The following is a 6,000-nucleotide window of genomic DNA, read 5'->3' as shown; positions in this document are numbered from 1 at the left end:
CACGAATATTCGCCCACACCGAACATAAGTTTGTGGAATACGAAGATTTTTTTCCCCACGAAGACGAACATTTGTGATTATCACTTTAAAAGCAGATATATGACTTTAATATGCTAATTTCGGATTTGGAAATTGCTTTGCCCGTTGTTTATTACATGTGTAAATGCATAAATGTCTATAAAGTTACACAGTTTCACATATTTCTTTATAGCTGAGAAAGATCCTGCAACGGGATCAAAACTTTGCCTTTCATGGTAGAATAAACATCACTTTTTAATTTAAATATTGTTTTTTTCATTTCTATTGCTATTTGTAAGAAATAAGCATAAGCAAAGGGAATGGAAATATATACTCTTCCATCTCAATCTCCCTGAACTTCTTCATAGATTGCAAGCTCACAAGAGCAGGACCTTCTTCTCATTGTGTATCAGTATGTTTTACTCTGCGCTAATTTTATTTTTCTGCCACTCAACCTATTTTCTTTAATTAACAATTTGTTGCAGAGGCACAATACTTCCTCCAAAGAGACTGGTAAGTGGAAGAATGATTGACTTAATTTGAATTTCACTTCAAAAAGTGTCACAAATGAATGCGTTTTTTTTTTTTTTACTTGGCCTTATGGCATTGAAAGGGTGTACAATTTCTGAAGATGTTATAGTTTCTGTGATGGATTCCCAATAATGGATTTTGCTTTCTTTCCATCTGCTTAAATGTGTTGGAACTGCCTGATAAATATGAATCTATATGTCACCACTGATTGAAAACACATGCATACATTACCATCATTTGTTATCATTATAGAAAGTGATAATGTCATGGCTGACGTTCAAGGATGATGACCCAAAAGGCCATGACATTATGACATTACATCTTATCAATAATGAAAAATAGCTTATTTTGCATGTTTCCATGTGGATGAAGGAGATTTGAAGCCAGAGAAAGTCTACTCATTTATATAAGTTGACAATGAAGGAATTTAAATCATCAGTATTGCGAAGTATCAATGTATCATCTTGTTACTGAAACAAACGGCTAAACAAACAAGTTAGGAAAAAAAGATGTGTAAAAAAACCAAAAAAGCAAAAATGTATTAAACTTAAAGCTGGGGTGATGCTTTTGACATCATATGTTCAGTTGTCATACTGTCTCAAGGTTTAATAAGTGTAACAAATTAAATTTTGCATGGGGGTTAATGAAATTGTAAAATATTGGGCTAGGGTTGGCTCTAAGAGCCAGAACACAAGCAGGATAGCATTCTCAGAAGGTGAGATAAAAGCCCCATTCACAAGAAGTAAAAATGTGCCTTGCTAAAATGATATGATTTAGGGTCCAATAAGAATACACTAGATTCAGTGAGGTAACACTATGTTCTGGCCAAGGCTGACTAGGTCTAGGGAAGCACATCCAAGGGGGCAGCAGTCTTCTTGCCACAAAAAAACTGTGCCAAGTCAGCACAGCCTCCGTAGAATGCATTGAAAGGCACAATGTGCCTTTAAGTCAAAGAGCGCTAGCATATAACCTCATACAGAGCCGGCCTTAGGCGTTGTGGCGCCCTGTGCGGACTACTCCTCTGGCGCCCCCCCCTCACTACCCCCCCTCTCTGCCCCTTCAAACTACCCGCCCTCTCTGCCCCTTTAAACTACCCCCCCTCAAACTACCCCTCCCCTCTGCCCCTTCAAACTACCCCTCCCCTCTGCCCCTTCAAACTACCCCCCCCTCTGCCCCTTCAAACTACCCCCCCCTCTGCCCCTTCAAACTACACCCCCCCCACTTACCTTGTTGCCGGAGTCCTGCGGTAAGAGCGGGAGGCATCCGTCTTCTCGCTCTGCCGGCATTTCATGTTGAGCGCCGGTATAGTCCGGCGCTCAACATGAGATGCTGGCACCGCGACGGAGTCACGGAGAGTAAGGGCGCCGAGCGGTTGCCGAGAACTTCACGAGCAACCGCTCGGCGCCCCTGACCGGGACTTAGATTAAAGCATCGTTTTTTTTTTTTTTAACTTTATTTAACATCAATGATGTTAAATAAAGTTTAAAAAAAAAACAAAAAAAAAAAACAATGCTTTAATCTAAGTCCCGGTCAGGCGCCCCTGCAACCATGGCGCCCTGTGCGATCGCACAGGTCGCACACCCCTAAGGCCGGTCCTGACCTCATATTCTGGTGCTCCACTGTGAGGATAAGGAGGAGGAATAAATCTCTATCAATACCCAGAACTGATTTACAAGGTTAAAGTTAAAGGATATCAGTGTCTTCTCCTACAACCCAATAAGAGTTCTGATGTGCTACTCATCATGTATGAGACCTTAGTGTACATATCACCCAGTACATTGTACTGGGTGATATACTTTTTAGCAAACCAGCTCTGACTATAACTGGACAGTGGACTAGTTATTAGTATATTGTTTTAATATTTAAAAAAGAGTCTGCTTGTAAATCCATCTGCTCAAATTCTTATTTGCAATGCCAGCTGTGTGCTGTAATTACTGCTGAGAGATTTGTGGCATGTTATTTACATACTGTTAGGGGGTAGTTATAAGATAAGCAGTACACTGTCTGCCAGAAGTCTATAAACAGCGAATTAGTTTCAGGGCATTGTAATTAGGAGAATATTTTCTTTATCACTTATAAATTATGTTCACAAAGCTCTTGGCATTGCTTATTTTAACCCTAATATTACCTCTGTTAACAATTGGCTTAGAAGTAAATGAATGAATGATTGAATTCATAATTAGAATGTCATATTTAGCTAGATTTCTAGCTGTGCTATCTAGAGATGGCTCGAGACAATATCAAGACAAGTTCCTGGATTTTTCACAGTGGATACAAGTTGGCTTTAAGGCAGCTGAAATTCATCCTATTGATAAGTATTTTGTGATAGTTTTTCTTGTTGCAGGCAAGTTTGTCTCATGGTATATGGAACTGGATCTCGAATCCTGGCATGGCTCTTGTAATGCCACTAGCTAGCTCGCCAACCCTAAATCCTTTAATCAACCTAAGATAAACATGGTATACATGATCCACGAAAGGCGGAGGATTTATATTGGCAAATCCTACATTTTTGGTTAATAAATACATATACTGGTATGTACAGTTAAATCTACTGAATATAAATACCGTACATTAGAAATAACTTGTATCTGAATACATGTAGAAGCTCCCACACAAATGGATTAGCTTTATTTTTTTAGGCCAGTGTATTGTGCCGCCCCTTTGCAGTATGCACTACATAAGGGCTTGTCATTAAGAGTTTTTAGTAAAGAAATTATAGGGTTAATGACTAAGGAATGGAGTTTTCCTAATCAATATAGTCCTCAAGCTCTATTGATTAGAATTGCATGCTTATTTTGAGTCTTAGATGTTTTTTGTTAGTCTATTCAAAACAAAGACACCCTTGAGGACTATTAGGTAAATTGGCATTTAAAGCTTTTTTATAGCTAAGAAAATAGTTTATTATTTATACTAAAAGTTCTAATTCACACATTACACAGAAATAAAAGAATGTCTTAGAATGTTCCGTATAGTTTAATGCATTCGATTTCCATTAGTATTCGGTGCAAAAAAGCATTTTCATCTACTCCTGACGTCTAAAATGTGTTTTAAATGAATTAAGAACTTGCATTTACAAGTTAATGAAACAGTGCAAATGCAATAACTGTTTTAATGACAGCCATCACTGTACAAATGGGATTCACTCGTGAAAAACTGTAAAGTCACAGCTATACTATAACTAAATTTGCTTATTGAAATTACCTTTAGCTTGTGTTTTGTTTTTTTCTGTCAGTGTGTCTGTTTTGGAAATATTTAGTTTACTTTATGAAAGAAGAGATCTGAATGCTGCACAGCCAGGATTATCTAATCAATTTCCCATTCTGAAGTTCACGCTGGCCTCCTCACCCCACCCTCACAAAGGCTGCCTGAACCAATCAACAGGAATCAGCAACTTAACAAAAGGGTTGACATATCTGAATATGAATAATTACGCAGATCCCAAGAACAAGAAGATGGTTGATATAGCTTGAGTGGGCAGATTCCTAGGGTTACACACACAATTTTAAACTGACTCCTTCATATCCTAGTTTGATTTAATTGTATTTGTTTATTCCAAAATGTACTTTTCTCATTGTTGAAATGAATAAAGGTAACTTAATTCAGAATACTTTTACATCCTGACATATAATAGTGTACATGGGGACTGTTACTAGAACCATTTTTCACCACAATTAGCAAGTTACCACAACAGAACCTTTGATGGACTATTTAAGGCTCTCGGGGTCAAGTTAGGTTCCCAGGTATGAGAATGTATAGTATTGTTGTCCAGCAGAGCCATAACAAGGGGCTCTTGGTGCCTGGAGCAGAGTCGGAGTTCTGCACTGGTGTCAGAGATGCATTTACCTCTGGCACTGCCCTAGGCCATCTGCTTTTGGAAATTTTTTGAAATTGTTTTTCATTGAGTTTACATCTTCCTCTCCCGCTCTATAAAACATATCTGCTAAGACAATCCAAAAAAATGTCAACACTAATGCCCAGTCCAAAATCTAGATAGTATTGGTAATTCAATTTATTAGAAAACTGTTTAACCCAATAAATTGATAATTGGGTTAATAAATGAACTCAGTCTGCACAAGGAAAATGTCAGTTATATAAAGACATATGGGGACCCTGGATAAAATATATATAGGGAAAGAAAAAACACATTAATTTAACTAAGACTCCAATCACCTCTTCACAGCATAGTAGTAAAATAAAATTGACCGGTATGAATGTAGTATGATTTTATACATTAACTACATGTATTTTGTTCATTGTTCATTTTATGTGACTTAACTCACTGGAAGAAAAGTACATGATTCCATTTCGTGTACAATTAAATATACTTATAGAAGATTTTATGTTTAGCCAAATATTTTAGTATAGCTGATATTCGTTTGTCTTAAGGAACCTATGTATTCTAAATTCTTTTCTTGTACCGTTTGTAATAGGCAAAAATTTGAGATAAAGAATATAAAGGAAAAAAAAAGAAAACTGTTTAACCCATATTTTTATTTTTATTATTTTTTTTAAAATACATTTTTATTGTAATAAATATAGTTTTTTTAAAAAAAAAATCAATCCTGTATCTGCTGACCGTCGTTTTTGAAGCCTGATCGCAAGGTTTATACAAGAATGCAACAAGGTGGCTGGGAAATAGTGCTATCTGTCATTGTGGCTGAATTCAGAACATTGCAGGAAAATGGACATTAATCTCCACGTGCTGTGTGATTGCTATAACAACAAGTTAAAAAAATAAACTTTCCAGTTTCCACCATACTACCTGTTGCTAAAAATCCATCTTACCAGTTGTTCCCTCACCAGGAGGAGGCCGATATGTCGACAAAATGCTGGTCTTGGTGTTATTATTCCTCAGGATTAAAGAACGATTTAAAAAATGAAGCTTTTTATTTATTGTGATAACTTGTCCATAGTTATATGCTATTTTCTGAGACATTAACTATTTGGCCAGAAACGGGCAATTCAGTAGGATAACTATCTAGAACTGGCCTCTATGTCTGCAAACAAATGGTTAAGCAAACACAAAATCAATATGTATGATTGAACATCAAAATCTGCAGGTATAAAACATTTGTGGTTCGAATTCAATAACACAGATAACAAATACAAACAAGATAATCCGGAGATGCTGGAGATGTTTATTTCCTTGAGAAATGATGAACACCTTAAAACAGATGACAGAACACTATCAGACCTATCTTCTCAATGCCACCAAAGCAAAATGCATGCATAATATTGTTTTTATTATGCACCAGAACATCTTGCTGCACTGTAACAATATGGTGAGTTTTCTGAAACCTGTGCACAGCCTGGGGATGTTTAGTGACAATTAAAATCATGACACTAGGAGTTCCTACTGCACGCGATAGCATGTGAGCAGCCTGGTTGTCCTAGGAGGACATTTTCCTACCTGGTGGCACTACACCTGGACCTATATTTAAAACAGGTTCA

This window comes from Spea bombifrons, chromosome 4, assembly GCF_027358695.1.
Source record: "Spea bombifrons isolate aSpeBom1 chromosome 4, aSpeBom1.2.pri, whole genome shotgun sequence".
In the NCBI taxonomy this organism is placed as follows: Eukaryota; Metazoa; Chordata; class Amphibia; order Anura; family Pelobatidae; genus Spea; species Spea bombifrons.
Note: the sequence above shows the minus strand (reverse complement) of the source record.